The sequence below is a fragment of the Phyllostomus discolor genome, chromosome 1 (genome assembly GCF_004126475.2).
Source record: "Phyllostomus discolor isolate MPI-MPIP mPhyDis1 chromosome 1, mPhyDis1.pri.v3, whole genome shotgun sequence".
NCBI classification, from domain to species: domain Eukaryota; kingdom Metazoa; phylum Chordata; class Mammalia; order Chiroptera; family Phyllostomidae; genus Phyllostomus; species Phyllostomus discolor.
This window is the reverse complement of record NC_040903.2, coordinates 180,346,790-180,372,319: the sequence shown is the minus strand read 5'-3', so window position 1 is coordinate 180,372,319 and position 25,530 is coordinate 180,346,790. Positions and strand designations below refer to the sequence as shown.

Genomic DNA, 25,530 nt, shown 5'->3' with positions numbered 1-25,530 from the left:
GCCAGGGCTCTTTTCCTATACTGTTTATGGCACTGTAAACCACTCAGTTATCTAAGACAGACTCTTGGGATTCACCTTAGACTTTTCCCTCTCTTTCATATTTATATCCAATTTGTACTAAGTCCTATTAATTTTATTCCATTGAAGTGTTGCAAAAATTACCCCTCTTTTTCATTTCTATTTGAATTATTTAGTTTGGACACACCTCATCTTCATGTAGGACTATAATAATAACCTCTTATCTCCAAGTTTCTTGTTTTGACTCCCTCCAATTCATTCATTCCCCACATTGCTGGCAGTGGACACTTGCAAGTCTGATCATGGCCCTCCCCTGCTTAAACTCCTCTGGTGAGTCCCCATCCCTGACAGCATCAAGTCTAAGTCCCCCTGTATAAGATAACATCTGCAATCTGACTTCCGACAACCTTCAGAGCATCATTACCCGCCCACGTGTGCCTTTTACTCAAATCCCCCGCACAACTCGCAGGGACTGTGTCATGATCTTTGCCTCCCTTGTCACACTTAATGTGTTTTCTGCCTGGGGTGGATTTTTTCCTTCTCCCGTCTGCTTTTTAAAGTCCTGCAGAGACTCCAAGCTCAGTTCAAATGTCACATCCTCCAGGGAGATTTCTGTCATCTTCAATCACAGTTAATTGTCTCCTTGTTCTCACCTGTCTTAGTGAACTTTCCACATTGTTTTAATGATTATTTAGTACAGTCAAGGGAGACAGACAAACTGAAGGCACTGTTTTTGCATCAGTGGTGACGAGAAAGTGTGCCAGCTCCAGGCTTTCAACTGGTGTGTGGTTTGAGATTTCCTAAACTGGGGTCCTCAAATCCCCATTTGTTTTTAAAACAGTGGTTTTAAAACAACTCATTTGTTATCATAACTCACAATTAAAAGGCATTTTATTTGTTTATCCTCACTGAAGGACATTTTTTCATTGCTTTTAGAAAGAGAGGGAGGGAGAGAAACATCGATGTGACAGAAACACCAACTGGTTGCCTCCCATCCACACCCAGACTGGGCTTGTACACACCCAAACTGGGAACCAAACCTATAACCTTTTGGTTATGGGACGAGGCTCCCACAAACTGAGCCACACTGGCCAGGGTAAAAGGTATTTTTATACACAAAGACCTTTTAACTTACTAAGTCAATGTTTCTCTGTTGACACATTCTTAGAGATCTACAAGAGGTGTTTACAGGAGGCCTGATCATTTCTCAAGGCTGAAAAACACCGGTCTGAACGGCTGGCTGAGATCTTTATAACCATGTCAGTTTTTCTCCATGAAATCCTAAGTGACCAAAACAGAAGAAAGCCCACATTATTAATCTCATCATCGCTACACTAGTTATAGTATACGATTCACAACCACCTTTCGGGTGTTTCAGAAGTTGACCTAACACAATTGACACCCTATAGATTAACACTTCCTATTTCAGAAGTTCCAGCTTAGGCACAGAGTGAAGCACAGATATTTAAGAAAGTAATCTGATTATTAGCATTCTAATCTAAACTAACCCTAACAACCACAATAATAGGGAAAGATGGGAGAGCTCCTTGGAGAGAGAGAAAGCATTGTCTATAAATAAAAGTTTAGCCATTTGAGTGTGAGTTCCCCACAGATGGGGCCTGGGTATCTCTGTTCTCTGCACCGAGGGCATCTTCGGTGACCACTGCTGAAGTGGGAACACATTTCCCTCCTCTCTAACCCTTGGAGCCAATGTCAGAATCCAAACCATTCAGCTAACAAGAGGCTGGAAGCCACTGTTGGGCGAAGCACAGGTCAGATGTGGCACCGAACTAACCTCACTAACCTTTCCCCACCCGCCACACATGACAGCTGGGTCTGGCTATGCCTTTGGGGTAGCCCCACGTGGATAATGCCTTAACCAACAAATTTCTTTTCATCCCTCCACCTTTTTTTTTCTTGTTAAAATTTTTTTCTTGAAATCCTACTTCCTTTCTTTTCCCCAAAATTTACAGGCCCTATTTCCTTTGGGGTCTTTAAAATCCAAGGCTATTTTCCACCTCCATTCCAATTTTCCCTTGCTTGGTAAAGAACCAAGGGGTCACTGCTGAAGTAGATATTTACTGAGGGCACACTGGGTGCCAGACAGTGTGACCAAGAGAGGCTTAGTTCCTTTGTCAGGGTGGTCCTTGACCAGAAAAGTAAATGGACATATTAAATCATTATAAATTATGGTAAATACCTTGAAGGAAATTAATAAAAGTGGGAAGAGGGGTACTAATTTAGCTAGGATGGCCAAAGTATATAGGTTTCTCTGAGGAGGAGACGTTTAGGCAGAGGGCTGAAAGATAAGGAGGAGCTAGGTATGCAATGGATATCGGTGGATGTTCCTGATGGAAGGAACAATATGTTTAAAGGCAAGAAAGATCCTGACATGTGGGAGAAGCCGGAGAGAGGAGCACGAAGCGAGGTGAGGATATACTGGAGAGGATGGGCCCGGCTCACGCCAGGCCTAAGGGGCCGAGACAAGGAGTTTGACTTTTCAGAGCCAGGAGATACCAAGAGAGTAGGGTGTTTTGTTGTTCTTTCTGTTTCATTTTGTTTTTTTTTGCAGGAGAATGACAAGATCTAACTGGAGACGATCACCCTTGCAGCTGCAGAGAATGGGTCAGAAGGAGACAGAAGTGAAGCCTAACAGAACAGCTAGGTACATTGCTTTTCAACATTCGCGTGCAAACAAGTAACCTGGAGATCTTGTTAACATGTACCCATAGTTCCTTGTGTGGAGGCTGAGATGCTGCTTTTCTATTAAGTTCCCAGGTGCCACTGATGCTGTTGGGCTATGGATCACACTCTGAGTAGCAAGCTGCTGGGAGACTGTACAGTATCCAGGTGAGAGATGACAGCGATTCAGGATAGAGTCACAGTAATTCAGATGGAAGAAAGTGGGTAGATCCAAAATACCTTTCATGTTGGATTGGGCAAAGTTGTAACCTTCTCCTCTTGCCCCTCAACCCCTTTTAAAAATCAGAATTTTCACATAGGGAAGATGAATTTTAGGTCAAAAGCTCTCAGTAGGACTCACGCAAATGCTAGTGAAACTTCCAGACCCAACAACGACGCTAAAAGAGCATTTCTTCTCCTGTTACAGTCTTCCTCTATTAACGTTTATTGGCACTGCCATTCCTAATCACCTTTCCTAGTTCCTAGGATTCTCTCCTACCCTATGGTGGGAAGCATGAAATTAATAATAATCATCAGAACAGTGGTTCTCAATGTGTGGTTCCCCAGACCAGCAGCAGCAGCAGCAGCATCCAAGGGGAATTTGTTAGAAACGAAGAAGAGTATTGGGCTGCACCTTAAACCTACTGAATCAGAAAACCTGGGGGTGGGCTCCAGCAATGTCTCAACAAACCCTCCAGGTGATTCTGATGCTCATTCAAGGTTAAGAACCACCGGATTAGAAGATTAGAAAACATTAGTATTGGTGAACATTAACATCATGGATCCAGGATCTCTGAGAAAGAATTTTTCAGGAAGATAAAAAAAAAGAAGATAGAACAACTCTAACCAAACACATTAGAACACCTGAAACACACAGAAAGAGACCATCTGAGCCTCCCAGACCACGTGCACGGGCAGCTTGGCTATGACAGTCTGCCCCTCCTGTGTGCGGCTAATATACCAAGAGGCATAAAGAAAGTATGAGAAAAAAGGAAGTCCTATCTTCTTTGATTTGAAATTAGTTGTTTAATAATTTTCTGCTTGAGTGAATATTTGATATTTGCTCTGGTCTTTGTACCTCTCCTTTGTACTAGTGATAATTATGAATTAGGGGTATGAGAATGGAGGAATTTAAGAGTCACCTAAGACACTTTGTCAAAATATACAGGGTGAGCAAAAGTAGTTTTACATTTGTCAGGCAGACTGTAGTTTACAATGGCTTTGTTAACTCAGCAAGAATAAACTCTGCATTTTGTGCACTCACAACTGTAAACCTACTTTTGCCCACCCTGCATGTTGCTTGCCTCTCCCCCAAATGGAATGTTGATGTGACAGTGAATTAGCATGTGTATCTGAGAAATCTTCTTTGTGATTCTAATCTCCTTCCAGCCTCACCTCTCCCCACCTGCCCACCAGCCACCCTAAGGCAAGAGCACATTACTTTGGCCTCCTGTCAATGCAGGAGGGAGTACCAGGACCCCCACATTTACCTTCTGTCCTCCAGCACTTGCTATCATGAACCCATCATGGTGCAAGTTAGGGTCTCTATCCTAAGGGAAGTGATTTTCCACGTAAAAGAAACAACCAGTGAAAAGTATTAGATTAAATGCAATCAAGTGCTGTATAATGTGATAGAAGCTTCAGGATTATGAAATTGGGAGGACAAGATCTAGAGTTCCCACTCATTTTCATGTTATCTTCTCATCTTGGAATATTGGGGCCAGATGGTCTAAGTTGGCAACAGGACCGATATGTACTCACCTTTCACTCATGCATATAAACAAAAAACAAGAAGGAAAGAGTAATAGCAGTTACATTGTGAAACACACCTGAAAATTACAGATGAGTTAGGGCCGAGGTAACCTAAGAGAGCAAACGAGAAAGGTCTTTGGATGAAAAGTTACTGTTGAACTTGTGTTTCATGTTTCCCCATTCCTTCCCTGGTCCTGATTCTTTGACATTTTGCTTCTTGATTATTCTTTTACTAGTGGATAAATAGGATGAGAGAAGTGGTAAATAAATTTTAGTATAGCTTACATTGTACTCTTTTTTTTTTAAGATTTTATTTATTTATTTTTAGAGAGGGAGGGGAGGGAGGGAGAAGGAGGGAGAGAGAGGGAGAGGGAGGAGAGAGAGGGAGAGAGAGGGAGAGAGAGAGAGAGAGAGAGGAGAGAGAGAGAGAGAGAGAGAGAGAGAGAGAGAGAGAGACATCAATGTGCAGTTGCTGGGGGTCATGGCCTGCAACCCAGGAATGTACCCTGGCTAGGAATCGAACCTGGGACACTTTGGCTCCCAGCCCATGCTCAATCCACTGAGCTACGCCAGCCAGGGCTCACATCGTACTCTTTAATAATGAAATATTAATGATGAGAACATTTCAATGTGTTCGCTAAGCTTCATGAAGACATATGGATGTGAAGAGATAAGGATGTATTATTCAGTGAAAAAAACAAAACCTACAGTGAGTATAGTGTGTATATATGTAATTTCTGTTAAAAAGGTGAAAAATAATATTTATATTTATGCATAACTGTTTCGGGAGAAATACACAAGAAACTGGTCACACTGCCCCTGAAAAGAGGAATCGGGTGACTGGTGGGCCAGGTAAAAATGAAGAGTTTTCACTGAATACTCTTTAATGTTTCTTGAACTTTTAAACCATGTGTCTGTATGATCTATTAAAAAAATAAATAGCATTTTAAAAAGTATTGGCTAAGAAGAGATTTAGGAATCTCAATCCTTCTTCTAAAAGAAAGCATTGTTTTTAAAGTTGTTTTTTTTTTTTTTTTTAACAGACCTGGTTCCAAAACCCTGTTGCTGCACACTAGTTTGTAACCCTCGCCAAGCCCCTTAAGTTAGCAGAGTCTCATTTTGAGCATTAATAAAATCGATATAACAAAAGCTACTTTGTGAGGATGAGACATTATATAAAACTGCCTGGTGCTCACTAAATGGTAGCTATTATTCTGTGGTTCAATTATCCCTGCTATCCCTTACCACCAATTATGAGTTGGACGTTGATTACAGGAAACCTGAGGTATGAGTAAGGTCTAAGAGTCTTAATTTACAGATATCAACTACCTGGAGGGAAAACTAAACATTTTAAGAAAAATTGTATTCAGGTTCTTTTTGGGTCTTTGGGTACAAAAGTCCAAAGGCTTTTTAAGGCTTCTTAAAGACTATCCCAAGAGATCAAGCAATTAATGGCATTTAATAATGGCCACTTCCATAATGCAATTTTATACTGGTTCTCTGTCCTTTGCTTCACCCACCTCCTTTTCCTACCCATGTTTCTTGGAAGTGCTCACCCTAATAAAGTAACAGCATGTAAACCTTTTGCCTTGGGCTCTGTATACTTTCTGGGAAACCCAAGCTAAGACTAAGGCCTGTCTAATCCTGCTGAAGAGTCTGGGGCTGTGTAGCAGATACTACTGGTGCCCTACGCATATGCCTTCAGGCCTTAATACATATAGGGCTTGCTTTCTGGACTGCCGGCATTTGTACCTCTTGCTCTGCAGTGGGTTTTCTTTGCCACCCAAAATCAATATTTCCTCCCATTCTGTGGGTTGTCTTTTAATTTTCCTGATGGTATAGTATGCAGCACAAAAGTTTCTAATTTTGATAAAGTCCAATTTAGTCTTCTTTATCACTTGTCCCTTTAGTGTTGTATCTAACACATCATTGCCTAACCCAAGCTCACTAAGATTTATTCCTATGTTTTCTTCTAGTAGTTTTACAGTTTTGTCTTGTTTTGTTTTACAGTTAGGCCTCTGAACCATTTTTTATGTATGGTTGAGGTAGAGGTCTAATTTCATTCTATTACACATGAATATACCAAGCAACATTTGTTGAAAAGGTTATTTTTCTCTATTAGATAGTCTTAATGTCCTTGTGGAAAAATCAACTGACCGTAAATGTAAGGGTTTATTACTGGATTCTCCATTAATCTATATGTCTATCCTTATACCAGTAGCACACTGTCTTAATTACTGCAGGTTTGTAGTAAGGTGCGATACTGGGAAGTGTGAGTGTTCCAACATTGGTTTTCTTTTTTCTTTTTTTTTTTTAAGATTTTATTTATTTATTTTTAGAGATGGAAGGGAGGGAGAAAGAGAGAGAGAGAGGAACATCAATGTGTGGGTTGCTGGGGGTCATGGCCTGCGACACTTTGGTTCGCAGCCTGCGCTCAATCCACTGAGCTACGCCAGCCAGGGCTCATTTCTTTTAAAAGATCCAAAAAGTATACATTAAAAAGCAAAAGATGGAAGCCAAAACAATCTTGAAAAAGAAAACCACCCTGGCTGGCGTAGCTCAGCGGATTGAGCGTGGGCTGTGAACCAAAGTGTCGCAGGTTCGATTCCCAGTCAGGGCACATGCCTGGGTTGCAAGCCATGACCCCCAGCAACCACATATTGATGTTTCTCTCTCTCTCTCTCTCTTTCTCCCTCCCTTCCCTCTCTAAAAATAAATAAATAAAATATTAAAAAAATTATTTTGGACTCCAAAGCCATGAAATATTTTTCTATATGGTTTTCTAAAAGTTTTCTTGTTTGCCCTTCTCATTCAGATCTTTGATCTATTTAGAATTTATTTTAGTGCATGGAGGGAGGTAGGGGTGTAATGCCATGCTTTTAAATTGTACTCACACTTTGAGTTCTTTCTTCCACTGATTCGCAAAGCAAGGCTGCTACAAACCAAGTTTCCACATAGTTGGGTTCTGTTGACTTTTCTATTCTATTCCATTGGTCATTTTTTTCATCCCTGAACTAGCATCACACTGCCTTAATTACCATAACTTTTTAAAAAGGTAATCTGTAAGGCAAATCTCTGCATGTTGTTCTCTACAAGAGTATAATTTTGGTGCTTATATATAAATTATAGGTATAGTTTGACAAGTTATACACACACACACAACTGGATTTTGATTAGAATTACATTGACTCTATAGATCAATTTGATAAGAAATAACTTTTTAAAAATATATTGAATCTTATTGATAACCATGACACAGCTCTTCATTTACTCAGACTGAGCCACAGTATTGTGGACTTTCAGGGGTGCCTTTCATGCTCTGAAGTCCATTTAGGTCTTCTCTCCTTTAGACCTCCTGTCTTCTTCCTGAGCTTAAAGAGAATGCTTCCAACATATCAAATTAAGAATAATGTTAGCTGCTGGGTTTGGTAGATAAGCTCTATTTTGGTTAGAAAGGACCTTTTTTATTGCTTGCCTAAGAAGCATTTTTAAAAAAATCATGTATGTTGAACTTTATCACTTTTTTCTAATATTAATCTAATACTGGGCTTGTGAGATATATATGATGTATAATCTCTTTTATACACCATTTGATTCCATTTTGTAACTGAGCTTATTTAGAATTTTCACTGTTACAATTTCACTATGGTCATAACAGATTCTCTATTATCTTAGTCTGGTTATACTGACATAGTGATATATTGGTATCAAGATTATCCTGGTTTTATAAAAAGAGCTGGGGAATTAATCCTCTTTTTCTATTATTTTCTGATATAGTTTGCACAATATTGGAATTGTATGTCCCTTGGCTGACAAAACTCTGTGTCTGAAGTATGCTTTGCAGGAAGATTTCAATTTACTGATAACTTATTTCATGGCTAAAGAACTACTATTCAGAGATTTAATTTGTTCTTGAGATAGCTTTCTATCAATTTTGATCTACTTTTCAAGTTCTTTTAGCATAAACATGTTTATAATATCTTATTATCTTTTCAATGTTGAAAGCATTTCTGGCTATATACCCCTTTTCATTCCTATTATTGTTTATTTGTGCACCCTGTTTTTTCCTTGGATCAACCTTACCAGAATGTTGCTGCTTTTGTTATTCCTTCACATTGGCCTGTATAATCTGCGGTAGCACCCACCTCCCTGCACCTCACATCAGAAGATGCTCCCATTCAGAAAGTCAAGGCAAACATAAAGGGCACCATGTGATTCTGTCTCAAATATCTCTTGATTCAGTCCACTATTTCCTCCTCTTCTCTACCAAGCCCCTAATTCATTTCCTCCAATTACCTCCTAACTGGTTTCCTCACATATATTATGTGTGTGCTATCCTTTCCTCCATGCTGCACATGGTTCCTAGAATGAGCTTTTATAAATGCAAGTGATCGTGTTACTTTCCTGCATAAACATATAAAGCAAAAACCTAAAACTTCAATGGCTTCCCATTACTCTCAGAATAAAGGGCAAACCTGTAAGGAGGCCTCTGTGATCTGGATGCTGTCTCTCTACACTATGGCCACGTTAGCTTTCCTTCCAGCACTTCAAAATGAATTCAGTGCTGTGCTCTGCCCAAACCTCTCTCCCCGGTACTCTCTGCTTAGTCAACTCCTCTTCATTTTATCTTGTTTAAGTTTTGATATCTCTAAAACACAAACGGGTTAAGTAATCCCCTGTTGAAAGCTCCCATAACACCCTGTCCTACTTCTGCATAAACTCCATGCATTGCTGGTCTCCCCTGCTCTCTTCTAAGTCTCTGGTTCCTACCACAGTGCTCGGCATATGGTAGAATCTTAATATTTGACGCATGACCAACTCACTAAAAGAATGAATAAATGAAGAATGACTGAATAGGGAATTTGTGATATGACAGAGGACTGCTAAGCAAAGCTCGAATCTCCAGGTAGAAATCTAAGGAAATTCTCCCTGGGAGGATGATTAGCAATTAACAAGGACAACATTCTTTCTGAGGCACCATGTGTGGTTCTTTTATTATTTATTTTTTCATTCGTTCTGGTTTCTGCCTGGAAGAACGAGGCTGAGTTTTGGTATACTCAAAACAGACCAGTAAATGCAGATGAAAGATCATCTGTGTGTCCATTTTTCAGATGAGGAAATTCAAGTTCGGAGATCAAAATTACTGTTTGTGGTCTCAAAACAGTTTGGTGACCTCTGAGTTATAATGTGTCATAGGTCTTCTGTGTCTGACATTGAGGTATGGCCACTGTTTTAAAAGTGTTTTTATGATTTGATAAGGCATGTGATTAAACAGTCTGATACTAATAATGAATCATTCCACATCCTAAAAATGTTGCCAACTGAATGTCAGTTTAATGCTGTAATCCTTCCTTCCTGAGGTAATGACATTGTTCTCAAAAAAAAGATTTTTGCTTCATATCAAATAGATCATAACTAAGGTGAACTAAATTATGGAAACAAAACTTTTTATTCACCAGACTTCCAAGTTATCTGTGTCATGGAAGCGCAGTCTTCCATATTTGTAATTCTCTTTTCTTTGGCAGCCACTCTTCCAACATAGCTTCCCAGCGCCATCAGGCATTTTCCTTTAAACATTGTGTTCTAGTTGTGTGACTAACACTGACAAATTTTTCTATGACAAGAATCTTCCTCAGGCTTGACCAGCCTGTCACCACTTCCGCTAAATGCAGGGTGGTTCTAAGTTAATGATCTTTTAGAGGCATTCCTCCTTGGTGTATGGGTGTGACTTCACAATCTAGCCAAATAACTTTTAAAGAGTCCAGTAAATATTTTGGGCTGGACGAGGATGATTTCAACTTTTTTTTCGTCAATCACAATTACCTAACTGTTAAGACTCTTGGCCATATTAAGGAAAAACTGACAGAATTTACTCAAAATGTTTGTGCAATGTAGCTTAGTTCTATGGTAACAGAAAATAAACCACTGAAAGAACAAATTTTTTAGTGGAAAAATCATGATAAGTATGTGATAAGAAGGGTCTTTTTTAAAATTTTATTTTATTTTAATTATTGTTCAAGTACAGTTTTCTGTCTTTTACCCCCATCCCAGCCCACACCCCCAGCCCTGCCCACCTCCCTCCCATTTCCACCACCCCCCTTGTTTTTGTCCATGTGTCCTTTATATTTGTTCCTGTAAACCCTTCCCCCTTTCCCCTGAAATTCCCTCCTCTTTCTCCTCTGGTCACCATCAGCCTGTTCTCTATTTCAGTGTCTTTGGTTATATTTTGCTTGTTTCTTTATTTTGTTGATTAGGTTCCTGTTAAAAGTGAGATCATATGGTATTTGTCTTTTACCACCTGGCTTATTTCGCTTAGCATAATGCTCTCCAGGTCCATCCATGCTGTCACAAAGGGTAGGAGCTCCTTCTTTCTTTCTGCTGCATAGAATTCCATTGTGTAAATGTACCATAGTTTTTGATCCACTCATTTACTGATGGGCATCTAGGTTGCTTCTAACACTTGACTATTGTAAATTGTGCTGCTATGAACATTGGGGTGCATAGGTTCTTTTGGATTGGTGTTTCAGGGTTCTAAAGATATAATCCTAACAGTGGAATTGCTGGGTCAAAAGGCAGATCCATTTTTAGTTTTCTAAGAAAACTCTATACTGTTTTCCATAGTAGTTGTACCAGTCTGCAATCCCACCAATAGTGCACTAGGGTTCCCTGTTCTCCACAACCTCTCCAACACTTGTTGTTTGTTGCTTTGTTTATGATGGCCATTCGGACTGGTGTGAAGTGGTATCTCATTGTGGTTTTAATTTGCATCTCTCTGATAGCTAGCGATACTGAGCATCTTTTCGTGTGTCTCTGGACCAAGAAGGGCCTTTATTCAAACTGTACCTCACATCTGGCCAATTACTTGGGGGAAAAAAAGCCTATTTTGAATGAACTCTCTAATGCTCAAAACTTTTAAATTGCTTGTGGATATAATAGTTTGTGCAGCTTACTTTTTTTTCCCATTCTCACAGTAAAATGCTATAAGAACTGAGGTTATATTAAATAAAGTCATCATTAAGTTTTACTTCTCAATCTAATTTTTATAGAGAATTTATTATATGTCTAATCACTTTAAAGGGAATGATAGAGGGGGTATTTTAAAAGTTAGACATGATTTAGAGTTTAACAAATAATTGGAAAGATAAGACTAACACACACAACACAATTATTCATAATAAACAGCACTCTGTAATCAAGGCTAGATTGTATGATAGCCAGAGTTAGTGGGGATGCTAAACCACTGTTTCTGAGGAAGCAAATCAGTAGAATCAAATTTATTTATCATTTTTTTTAGGAAATTGAGACTGTGTATTAAATTTCTATCCTGATTCCCCCCACCCCAAAATACAGAAATAAAATCTAGATACAAGTTCTACAACCGAGGCTACATTTTGTTTTTAATTTTTTTCATGGGAAATTTTAAACATATACAAAAACAGGAAAATGCATTTTCATGTACAAATCACCAAGCCACACTAACAGTTTTATTTCCTTGGAATGTTCTTTCTCTAGTGGTATTCACAAGGCTCACTTTCTCAGAATTTAACTCAAATCACCCCACAGAGGCCTTCCATGCATATTCTATTTAAAACTGTACCCTGAAAACGCTTTTTTACCTTTTCTCTTTTTTATTTCTCACCATAACATCTCTTACCTTCTTTCACATTATACTTTTTAAAATTATTTCATTATCTGTTAGCAATCCAATAAATTATATGAAGGGAAGGACTATCAAATGCTTTCTTCACTGATATATTCCACTATCTAGCTTGATGCCTGATACATAGAAGCACTTAATAAATAGTCAATGAATGAATACGTATTGATATGGGGAGACATTCATGATATATTGCACTTGAGAAAACAGGAAAGCTTGAATAGTATCATACCATGCTGGGTAGAAAAAAGCAGACTGCGACTGAAGTAGAAGCACTCACTAAATATTTTGTATTCCACACTGTACATTTCCCAGCTTACTTGCAGTTGGGCAGGGCTGTGGTTACTAGTTATGGCCAATAAATTGTAATTAGAAGTGGAGTATGTCTATTATGGGCTAGGGCAGCAAAAACCCCGTGTGTATGTGATTCACAGTCTCCTTCCCTGTGGAGGTCAGTAAAGGGGTCATGTACTGCAGGTTACGGCCACAACACGGTGGGATCTCCAGTACCCTGAGTCCCTGAGCGAGTGCAGGGAGAAGCCATTCTGCCAATCTGGGTAAGGCAGGCAGCATTAGCAAGAAATAACTTTTGTTGTGTTAAGTCACTGAGATTTTGTCAAATTTGTTACCGCAACATAATCTAGCCTATCCTAAGAAATGTACGAACACTAGCATTGATTAAGCATTTACTATGTGCAAAAAACCATGCTAAACACTTTACGTATACTTATTAAACCCTCACAAAACCCTGGAAGCCAGGACTATTACAATGAGATGAGGAAACTGAGGCAGTATAAGGACAAATAACTTGTTCAAGGCTGCCAGCTAAATGGAAAAGCTGGAAATGGAACCCAGGTAGTCTGGAGTAACATCAACCAAGCTATTAACAGTAGTTATCCCCAAGGGCAGGAGAATGGGGATTAATCACTCTTGTTCTGTATTTCTGTGGTGTCACACATTTTTAAATAATAACTCATTACCATATAAACAGATAAACTATATGTTAGATACTTAGCGACTACAAAAAGGATTGGTATAACAAGGAATGTCTAAAAATCACTCTTTACCAATTTGTATGTATAACTGGTTTTATGGGTGAATTCTAGCAAATAACGTGAATCACATTATCTTTCACAATAAAATTGGATTTGTTTCCTGGGGAAAGCGCTCCTGTATATTTTAACTTTTGGTGTTAATAAATGGCCCTGCCCATGACAGGATGAAGGCTGTAGTTCTGGGAATGCTTTCCAGGTTTTCCAGTACTAAACAGCACTTCTTAAAAGAAAAGCAATATTAATAAAACAACTCCTTATAGGTAAAAATGGCTTTATTAAACATATATTTAAATATTCTGTTCAGTCCTATTTAAACAACGTACATGTGGCATAATATATAATAACCAAGTGTACCTGTAGTTTTTCTGGCTGCCCAGAATCTGAATCCCATTTGGGAATTCAGCAATGTATGACTCTTAACAGGATGCAGCTGAAAGGCCAAAGTGTTGCTTGTCCCAGACTGTGGGCAGCCAGGCAGCACGCATGTCACTTGAGCATTGTGCTATGACGGCAATTCTATGATGCTACTCTCATAGCATGCCCGTGGCTGTGTTCTTGGCCACCTAGACACTCTTGGCCTCTATCATTTCCTGAGTCTGGTTCTCCAGCTCCCCACGGACTCTGTAACTAACAATTCTTCCCGAGTTGGTTTCTTTTGCTTGGGAAGCAAGAACCTGAATACCAAGCAGTAACTATTGGCAGCTATATGATTGAAGGCATAGTATCTAGGAGAAAATCAGTCACTGCTAAAGGACTAAACAACAAGATCCAAGGTTTATAATATGACAATTAATACCAGAAAAGCACCTTGCCTAGATTTAAGACTTTTTTCCATACCACACACATTTCTCCCAAGTTTGATCTTTTGCTTCCTTCCAGGAATTCCTGTCATACCCGAGTATTCCCTAACTTCACACATGTCTCCCTATGCTTAGCTCCCATCTTTCATTTATAATATGAAACAAATGATAATGATGTCATGATATCATTATGTAACATGATCTATTCAACAGTAGAAACACTTTAAATTTGTGGCTTAATGTTACAGAAGACAATTACTGAACTATGTTATTAGCTTAAGTAAAAGTCTATAAAACAAAATATAACCTCACCTACAAGAAAATTAAAATTGCCTGAGTTCTATTTGCCATATGGAAATAACAATGCCTACCTTATTTTGCAGTATTCATATAAAGATCAAAGGAAATAATTTGTGGACATGATTAGAAAATAATTATTTTAGGTTATGTTCTGCATTCAAATTTTATGAAACACTGGACCTTACAGCTTTGCACCACAAATCTTATGAAACATTGTTGTAAGAGACGGATTAGTTCTGTTCTACCGCTAAGAAGATACAATGTGGCCAGTTGAAAAACTATAACATATGTTTCCTTATCACTTGGAACTTTTACTTAATACTTAGTAAAAGAGACCTTCATTTAGATCTGTATCATTACGTCTAATCTTGTGCAAACATTGAGATAAATATGAACGAATAAATTGGTTAAGGTACTCTTAAAACTTCCCATTGAGTCCAAACATTCCTGAATCATTTCTTGACTCAATCATTGATACCCACGTATTTCCACATAATATCATTATCTGTGCCTTCAAAAATGTTGGTAATACAGCATTTCTTATAAGATCCATAAAATGTTTTCTGATGTAAGATGTCAATGTAAGAGGCTTCTGAACTCAGCTACATAAAGAATAATTCTCTCTCAGTGAAATTCAGAAAATAGCTGAGTGACTCCTACAGAGCAGCAAACAAGAAAATATCCACACTAAAATGAGTAGGAGAGGCTAAGACACAATCTTACCATAAACCTCACGCTGGGCATACCAACACACTACTGGGGGGAGCTCACAATTCCCAGCATCTCCCTGAGAGCAAAGGATACATATGGACCTTGCAGCTTGCACCACAATTTTTAAGGCTTCCTCCTCAGATGTAAGCACCCAAAAGATCCAGCTTTGGAAGCCAACAGGTCTCGTACCTACAAGACCCACAAGGCTATGGTGAACTAAAAGACAGTTCTTAAATGGCTCACAGAAGTTCACCATGGCTAACCACCCAGAGTCCAATGTAGAGGCAACAGAATGAAAAGCTCCCAGTCTCTCCGTGAAAGAAGCTATCTGCTTACCTTAAAAGCTTTGGCTTGAAGAGCAAATGGAGTTCGTCCATAGGTCTGGCACGATGGTTTCTGCATCTGCCACTCAAAGGATACCCCTTGATTGCCTGGCTCTGGTGGCCAACAAATGTCATGTTTGCAGATCCCATAGATCTGTAACAAATGGGAGAGAAATAGTTTTTCACCATCTGTTCCTCCAGGTCATGGCACAGAGGCAGCAGACGGAAATACCCAGTCTTTCTGTGAAAGAGGCGATGAGTTTACCTTAACAGCTGCAGCCTGAGGGGTAGGCATCTAATTTAACACACCTATAGGGACCTACCACAACCCTCTCCAGAGACAGGGTTGGTAGGCAGACATCATCTTTCTGCTATGCCCAGCTCCAGGTCACTGGTGTCTCCAAGAGAGGAGCTTGTGGACAACAGCAAAAGAAGAAACAGTTCTTAACTAGCTAACCCCCACCCCCAAACCAGGACTCAGTACAGAAGGAGCAGGCAGAAATGCCCATCATAATGTCTTCCCTCCTGAAAAAGGTGTGTTTACATACTTTAAAAGATGCTGCTTGAGGATTTGGCTTCCAATCGGCCTGTATCTAGGTGCTGCCCAAAATCTTATTCTTTGGGACACCAATAGACCTTGGTATGCCCTCAACTACTGGGAGCCGCTAAGAACAAAGAAGGCTGCTTGGACAGTCACAAAGGTTTGAGAGACAACTGAGAGCTTGGGGAAGGTGAAACACTAAGTTTCATCTCCAACATCAGACTGTTCCTTTAAGACTAAGAGAGGCCACTGTTTTATCGATCACATAGATACCAACACAGAGAGTTATAGAAAATGAAGAAACAAAGAAATATATTCCCTATAAAATAACAAGACAAAACCTCAAAAAAAAAAAACAAAACCCTAATAAGACAGAAGTAAGTGATTTACCTGAGTTTAAAATGCTAGTCATAAAAATGTTCACTGAGATCAGGAAACAACATATGAACAAAGTGAGAATTTCAACAAAGAGACAGAAAATATAAGAAAGTACCAAACAGAAATCACAAAGAAAGAATTCAACAACTGAACTGAAAAATTCTAAAGAAGGGATCAGTATCAGACTAAATAACAGCAGAAAAAAACAGGATCAACAAACCTGAAGCCAGGGCAGTGAAATTCATCCATCAGAGAAGCCAAATAAATAATAAATAAATAAAAAATAAAATAAAAATAAAAAAGAACGAAAGACAGAGGAATGACAGTTTAAGGGACTTATGAGACATTGCCAAGTGGACCCACATTCACAGGAGTCCCATAAGAAGAAAATAGGGGAAGGAGGGCAGAAAATTTATTTAAACAAATACATTTTTGGCTGAAAAATTTCCTCACCTAAGAAGGACAGAGACATCCAGATCCAGGAATTCCAGAAACTTCTTAATAAGAACCCAAAGAGAAAGACACCAAGACACATTATAACTAAATTGTCAGATGTTAAAGACAAGGGGGGAATCTTAAAAGAAGCAGGAGGAAAAACACTTCTTATATACAAGGGAACTCCCATAAGACCATCTGCAGATTTTTCAGAGAAACTTTGCAGGCCAGAGGGAGTGGCATGATATATTCAGAATGCTAAAAGAAAGAACTGCCCACTAAGAATACTCTACCCAACACAGGTGTCCCTCAGAACTGAAAGATTTTTCCGGTCAAGCAAAAGCTGAAGGAATTGAGCATCACTAGACTGGTCTTATGAAAAATGTCGAGGGGACTTCTTTAAGCTGGAATGAAAGGGTGCTAACTAGCTACAGAAAAAAAATGAAACATAGATCTCACCAGTAAAGAAAAACATAACTTAAATTCAGAATATTCTAATATAATGGTGGTGGTTAATCATATATAAATCTAGTTATGAAGATTAAAAACCAAAAGCACTAAAAATAACTACATTAATATGTTAGTGGATGTACAGATAAAAATATATAATTTGTGACATCAAAAACATAAGATGTTTGAGGGGAGAGTAAAACTGTAGTTTTAGAATGCTTTTGAACTTATTGGCAATTTTAAATAGATTGCTAAAAAATGTTTTAGGTAAGCTTCATGTTAACCATATAGCAAAAACCCATCGTAGATGCGCAAAAAAAGAAAGAAATCTAAGCAAGCACACCACTACATAAAATCATCCAGTCACAAAGAGATCAAAAGAAGGAGAAAGGAAAAGGATTACAAACCAGCCAGACAACAATGAACAAAATGTCCAAAAGTACATACTTATTAATAATTACTTTAAATGTAAATGGACTACATTCTCTAACAAAAAGACACAGAGTGGCTGAATAAATAATAAAACAAGACCCATTAATATGCTGCCTATAAGATACTCACTTCAGAGATAAGGACCCATACCGTACACACTGAAATGATGGGAAGGAAAAAGATATGCCAGGAATGGAAAACCGAAGAAAGAATGGTTGGGCGGGGGGGTGGCAGAGAGCAGACAAAATGAGACGGGAGAGTGAAACGGGAAGAAGAGGAAAAGAAAGAAAGTCAGGGGAGAAGAATAAAGGGGGCAAGCCAACAAGAGCGGGAGTAACAGGGGGAAAGATGTATGCCTACAACACGGAGGCACCGAAACATACAAAGCATGATGAACAGGGGGGTAAAGGGGAAGGAAACAGCAGGCAGACAAGAACGGAGGGGAAGTGAATACCCCACGGTCATCAACGGGGTAGAGAAGCTCAGTAAGCAAAAAGCAAAAACGAAAAACGGGGCGGTTCTAAACCAGAAAGTGAGCCAAGAGAAACAATCCACCCAAAACAGCAGAATACACATTCTTCTCAAGCACACATAGAATATCCTCTAAGATAGATCATATTGGGGCACGAAGTGAATCTTAATAAATTTAAAATCAAAATCAAGAAAGTATTTTTTTCAGACCACAATGGTATGAAACTAAGAATTCATCTCAAAAAGAAAACTAAAAATTTCACAAACATATGGAGATTAAACAACATGCTACTGAACAGCCAATGGGTTGAAGAAGAAATCAAAAAAGAAGTCAGAAACTACCTTAAGACAAATGAAAATGAAAATACAATATACCAAAACTTGTAGGGTGTATGTGGCAAAAGCAGTTCTAAGAGGGAAGTCCATAGCAATAAATGCCAACATTGAGAAAGATCTCAAATAAACAACACAAACAACTAGAATAGGAGAACAGACTAAACCCAAAGTTAGTGGAGGGAAGAAAATAAAAGATCAAAGTGGAAATAAATGAAATAAAGACCAAAAGGCAATAGAAAAGATCAAAAACTAAGAGATGGTTATTTATTTTTAAAGATTTTATTTATTTATTTTTAGAGAGAAGAGAAGGGAGGAAGAAAGAGGAGAGACAGATCAATGTATGGTTGCCTCTCACACACCCCCCACTGGGGACCTGGCCTGCAACCCAGGCATGTGCCCTCATGGGAAATTGAACCAGTAGCCCTTTGGTTTGCAGGCTGGCACTCAATCCACTGGGCCATGCCAGCCAGGGTGGGTTTTTTAAAGAGATAACAAAGTTGACAAACTTTTAGTTAAGACTCACCAAGAAAAAATAGAGAGGACTCCAAATCAAAAATGAAAGAGGAAATATTACAACTGATACAAGAGAAATACAAAGTGACTACTATGAAAATTACATGCCAACAAATTGGACAACCTAGAAGAAATGGAGGAATTCCTAGAAACATACAACCTACTAAGACTGAGCCATGAAGAAACAGAAAATCTGAACAGACTGAATTAGTAAAACTGAATAAGAATGAGTCAGTAATCAAAAAATCCCCAATACCCAAAATATATAAAGAACTCATACAACTCAATAACAACAACAACAACAACAACAACAAAATCTGATTTAAAAATGGGCAGAGGACCTGAATAGACATTTTTATAAAGAAGACATATGGATGGCCAATAGGTACATGAAAATGTGCTAAACATCGCCATTTATCAGGGAAATGCAAATCAAAATCACAATGAGAATATCACCTCATACCTGTTAGAATGGCTATTATTAAAGAGACAAAAAATAATAATTGCTCTTAAGGGTATGGAGAAAAGGGAACCCTTATGCACTGTTGGTGGGAATGTAAACTGGTGCAGCTACTCTGAAAAATATGGAGGTGCCTCAAAAAACTAAAAGCAGGACTGCTATATGATCCAGCAATCCCACCTGTGGGTATTTATCTCAAGGAAACAAAATCACTATCTAGAAAAGATATATGCACCCTCATGTTCATTGCAACATTATTTACAATAGTGAAGACGTGCAAAACAACCTCTCAATCAACAGATGAATGGATAAAGAAGATATGAAATATATATAAATATCTCAATTTAAAAAATCATAAAATAAATTTAAAAAATTAGAGAACACACCAACCATTCCATTGAAACACAAGTTGATATTTGTCTCCAGTCTACACTGGGCTCCCCAATGCAAGTAAACCAACAGGCAAAGAAAGGGGCCACTTTACTGGTTGGAGTGACTGAATTTGACTATTGAGAGGAATTGAGTTCCTATGGCACAAAGTGGGCAAAGAGAATGTCTGGAATGCAGATCTTTTGGGGTACTTCTTAGAATTCCTGAGTTCTGTGAAACTTTAAAATTGTTTCACTTTGCTCAGTTATAAAATTTATAGGGTTCTGGTGCTCAGGAGAAACTCATTAAAAACAGAGCCAGACTCTGATAAGAAGAGGCTAAATATTTCTTAAGATTAGTGGTGTTTATTTTTGTCTCATATTCTTTTGTATGTATGGGTAAAACAAGGATGGATACAGAAATGTGAATACCATCAGCCTCACTGATGTTTTAAGTTGTGAAAATGCATGAATCTGTAAGAGTTAACTGACATTTAAATCTCACAATAAAACCCACCACAATTTTGGCAGACTATATATAATGTTAATTCTTTGAACACCATTGTTTAAGAATAAATACTTTGCAAATTTGTTCTACAAGGCAAGAAAGGGGAGTTACTAGTTATGCAATTTTGGTAAATTACCTAACATCTCTGAACCTGTTTACTAATCAGTAAAATGGGTACACGTGCTACTTCTGTAAAAACGCTTTGGAAATTGGAGCTCAGAGAAAAGTCATTTTTATTCTCCTAACCCAGGGTGTTTCTTGATCTCAGCAGTACTGACATTTCAGGCCAGGCAATTATTTGTTGTGGGGTTCTTGCTGTCCTGTGCACCGTAAAACGTTTAGCAGCATACCTGGTCTCTACCTACCTATATCCTCTATTCTCTGGAGAAATGCCAGTAACAGCTCTATCCCAGACATTGCCAATTGTCTTCTAAAAGGCAAAATCGCAGCAGGTGAGAACCAGGGTCATAACCCCATGTTCATACAAAATACATTTGAGGGAGAAATAAAACAACAGCCTCGAAGGTGCAGAATGCAGCCTCAGGGAGGCTGGATTTGTGACTCAGAAAACGGGATAATGAGCTTCAGCTGTCAGTAAACAGCCGAAGTCCCAATTGACAGATGGACTATTAAGGAAAGGGCAGCAAGGGGCAGACGAAGAGGGCAAGAGGCCAGTCTTTGGTCTCTGGGAATCCGAGGCCCACACTGGTGACCATTTACAGCGCTTAGCGGGCTCCTAAGTAGAATTAGTTTTACCAAATCAACATACCGATGCCGTGGGCAAGGCCGTACGTAGGGAAGGTTGTCAGAACTTGGTCCACCCGCCGCTACGGGGTGGAGTCCCTGAGTATCTACGCCCCGGCTGAGCGCCAGGAACTTGTAGCCGCAGGCCCCGCCCTTGTCCCCGCCCGCCCCGCCGCGCTCCGGGGCTGCTCCCCGCCTCCTCTCTCCAGCGCCTCCGTCCGACTACGCGAGGCCCTGCGTAAGCGGGAGGGGGCGCGGTGGAGGCGTTGGCGCTGCCACGTCCGGGTGACTACAGCGGCGACCGCTACAGCGGCGCGGGACGTGGAGGAGGTGGGGCTGGCACTGAAGCAGGATCCGGTTCCAGCGTTGTGTCTGTTAGTGGGGGAGAGTCCACCGGACCCGGGGAGGAGTGCCGACTGTGGGGCCACTACAGGTGAGGGGGGGGGGGCCCGGGAATGAGAGCGGGGCCCGGTCGGGGATCCTGGGTGCTGTGGGGCAGGGGGGGGCGGGGGGGGGCCTGCCTGCAGATTTATCAAACAGGTGTGAGTCCTGCCCCTGGGCAAGGCAAGGTAGGCCCTGGGTGGGGGAGCACGCAGTTCCATTTTGGGTGCCTGGCATTTTTGCTCGCCAGCGGGGTGCGTGGACACTCGGTCGGTGGTCGTGGAGCGCGGTTCGGAGCAGGTTGAGCGGCTACGCGCATGGAAGAGAGGTTAGGGTGATGGCCAGTGGCCCTGCCATACAAGTGTGTCCCTGGCAGGGCCTGAGCAGAGACCGGGATCCTAACTTCGCTCACCGGCCTTTGGCATGCGAATCGAGACAGCTGCTCAGTCTCTGCCGCCATCGGTTTTGAATGGGCTTCAACATGCCGGACCCCGTTATCCAACCCTCCACCCCATACCTTTCCAAGGCGTACCCCACAGCGGTTGTGAGCCACTTGAGGACATGCTCCTGCTCCGAAGATCACCTGCACTCACCAAATCGGGGCTTTCACTGCGGGAAAGAGGGCCATCCTTTGTGTCTTTTCCCGGGGCTTCTACCCCTAGAAACACTGAGTACTGTGATTTCTGTTATAGGAGCTTATGTTTATGTAAACCGAATTCAACTTCATACAAGATTGCACAGGCGATTATGGGATTAGTTTTATTAAGATGTCCAAGAAATCATTTTGATCAGTTCTTTTCCGGCAGGATTCACTGAGTTTTTAGCATAGGGGAGACAGAGCTACTTACCTGTCTGGTATGATAGTATCAATTTAATATGGTAGTGCAGGGCCCAAGATGGGAATTCAAGCTAGGATTCTAGTCCATTTCACTCACTTGTGTGCTACCTTGGGATCAGTTCCTGGAAGCTCCACATGCTTCAGTTTCCTGGTCCATAGACTGGGAATAACCTAAATTATAAGGATCAAATGAACTATCAGGAAATACTTTTTAAAATTCTCAAATGAAGTGTAATTGCACAATTTAGTTATAAAGCCAGGCCTATTGAAGTCATCAGCGAATGGAGTGTTGTTTAGATTAAAAACTCAGTCCTATTACCTTGGTCGGGTGTCTCAGTAGGTTGGAGTGTCCTCCAGTACACCAAAAGGTCTGAGGTTCATTCCTGTTGAGGTCACACACCTAGACTGAGGTTCGATCCCTGGTTGGGGTGCATACGGGAGGCAACCCACTGATGTTTCTCTCCACTTCCCCCTTCCTCTCTCTCTAAAAATCAGTGAATACAACCTTGGGTGAGGATTAAAACATTTTTTAAAAGTCCAAATTATTATTGAAATTGTTATAAAATGTGTGTAGATGAACCCTAGTCCCAAACAGCATGGGTCTCCCCTGCCCAGCCCACCCTGCTCCCCATTTACCATACTGAATGGTATAATGATGCCCCAGGAGCTCTCGAAATACATAAGACAGTTTAGATTTGGCCTTAGATTGCTTTTAAAATTTTTACATCAACTTTTAAAGTCTTCATTCCTAGGGTCTATTACTTGTTGCTTTTATTGCTAGCTTCTAGCAACAGCTCCTCAAGTTGTTGGAATTGTGTCCAAAGAATAAGTCAACTGAATGAAAACCTCAGGTGATCCTAGTAAGAATGAACTTGGTGTATAGTTTTTATTATATCACTTGTGGCAGTTTGCAAATCTTTTTCCTTTTGGATTTTCTGAAATGTGACCTCCAGATAAATTTTACACCGCTCATTATTCATTCACCAGGCATTTATTGTGCTAAGGTTAGGCATATATGGGCCTTGAAAATGCATGCTAATTTAAAAGTTAAACAGGAAAGGTTTTTGAGAAATGTGTAAGGGGGTTAGGGCTTTTTATTTATTTTTTTATTTTTTAAAAGAGTTTATTTATTTATTTTATTTTTAGAGAGGGAATGGAAGGAGAGAGAGAAACATCAATGTGTGGTTGCTGGGGGTTATGCCTGCAACCCAGGCAGGTACCCTGACTGGGAATTGAACCTGTGACACTTTGGTTCGCAACCCGCATTCAATCCACTGAGCTACGCCAGCCAGGGCCAGCTTTTTAAATTAATCTAAGATATTTAAAATAAGATCCCAATGGTAACGATGAGATTGAGAGCTTCAGGCAACTATGCGTTTGCAGAAATTTCCTACTTTTGCAGTACTAGGGAGCACCTGAAGATGCTAAAATACTTCTTTAAGCCAAATAACCTATCTTATTTTTTTCTAACATCTTTTCAAATGTGTATCAAACCATATCTTACTTTAGCTTGTCCTGCATATTAACTGGATGCCAGCAGAATTTTCCTGTATGGGGCAGACTAAGTTACAGGAAGGTAACCAACCTTAAGTATGGCTCTATTTTTGTAAAAATGCTGATAAAATGTTTTGATACTAATTTCTGACTGCCTAGTTATGGGACTTTTATGTATATCCAGAATGCTTTGTTTAATGTCTTTTGACTAGCTTGAAATTTTCATTTTCCAAATATAGGTTATAAGAGCTGCTTTTGACTATATCTTTAACTCTTGTGCAGTAAATTCTGTAAAAGCAGGAAATTCATTTTCACTAGTGCATCTTCAGTACTAAGAGTACCATCTGGAGTTATGCGGATTGTGTACATAATCTGTGGGTAACCCATGCAAAATGAAATGCAGGGCTCTTTGTTAAAAAAAAGTAAGATTTCAAGACAGTGGCCACAGAGAATTAATCCAAGCGTGGACCTGTGCAACCACACAGGTCCAGTCCCCATGATGCTGCCCCTTTTGGCTGATTTTAAATCCTAGGTCTTGCTTTTGGCTCTGTTTATCTTGAGCCAGTTGTGCCTCCTTCCTGGCTGCAAAATGGGGAACAATGATACATCTTTCATTGTATTTTTAAAAGTTAACAGATAGAAAGTGCTCAATAAATGTTACTAACATCATTGATTTTTATGATCATTCTTGGAATAGGACCATCTGGTGGAAAAAATACACAGGAAAATATTAAAATTTTACTCTTTAAAATCCACTAGTACAGGCTTTCGCAATTCTAACTCTTCTGTGTATCTCTCCCCTCTCTCTCTTGGAAATTATTAACCCTATTCTGCATGTTTTCCAGGCTACATTTTATTGTAAACTCAGGCAAACTTACAGGAAAAAGGACTCTTGTTTACCTTGAAATTGTCTTAATCGTTCATCTAAATTCTCTTCTGAACTTTCTGTAAACTCATGGTTACAACTATGTTAAATAGCGTGAACATCAAAAAAATGTTTTAGTGTGTTGCTTTGGAGGAACTAAGATTCTTAGTACTTCTGGCTTCTGCATTTAATGTACACATTTTATTTTATTGATAAAGTAAAATATTTAGCCAGTTCATCTGCATAACTGAAAGAAACAACAACATTGTTACCCCATCATTCAGACCAGAATCTATACAAAAGCCTCAGGTGCCCAATTATCAGGACCAACAGTAAAATGCATGCACTAAAATTAATCTATAAAAATATTTGTTCACCCTGGCTGGTGTGGCTCAGTGGATTGAGCACTGGCCTGTGCACTGAAAGGTCCCTGGTTTGATTCCCTGTCAGGACACATGCCTGGGTTGGGGGCCAGGTCCCCAGTTGGGAGCGAGCAAGAGGCAAGCCAATTGATGTTTTTCTTCTCACACATCCATGTTTTTCTCCCTCTCTTTCTCTCTCCCTTCTCCTCTCTCTGAAAATAAAATCTTTAAAAATAAAAAAAAAACCCATGCAACCCTTTCTCCCCCTCCTTCTAAATAAAAATGTGTTTCAAGTAGACTGTAAGCTTTTTAAATTTGATAGGAATGAATTGTTTTAATCATCAAAAATTATTTCTTTCCCTTACTACCAGGTATAGTGTTGTTTAGAATATAACATGGTCTGCGTCCTTTTGGAGGGGGGAAATAAAAGAAAAAGACCTCCTCAGTATTTTATATAATAACTATGACTTTAAAATATTTCTTCTTTCCTATCCAAGAATGCTAACTTTTAGTTTACCAAAAACATAATAGACAACCTGTGGTTCTTTTTGTAGTCCCTGTACTCAGCACAGTGCCTGACTTATTAAAGGTGAGAAAACCAGCAAGAATTTATAAACATGAATTTACATTAATTGCTAACTAAAGGATATATTGTT

General features: G+C 39.5%; 1 long non-coding RNA gene across 1 annotated transcript; it reads right to left on the bottom strand.

The window, feature by feature from the left end:
- Positions 1–1,129: 1,129 nt before the first annotated feature.
- On the bottom strand, positions 1,130–21,008 carry LOC118496910. Its single transcript, XR_004899469.1, has 4 exons — positions 20,556–21,008; positions 15,312–15,452; positions 4,462–4,563; positions 1,130–1,299 (listed from the first exon to the last, which is right to left on the bottom strand). It is a non-coding gene; the product is annotated as an uncharacterized LOC118496910 (long non-coding RNA).
- Positions 21,009–25,530: the final 4,522 nt, after the last annotated feature.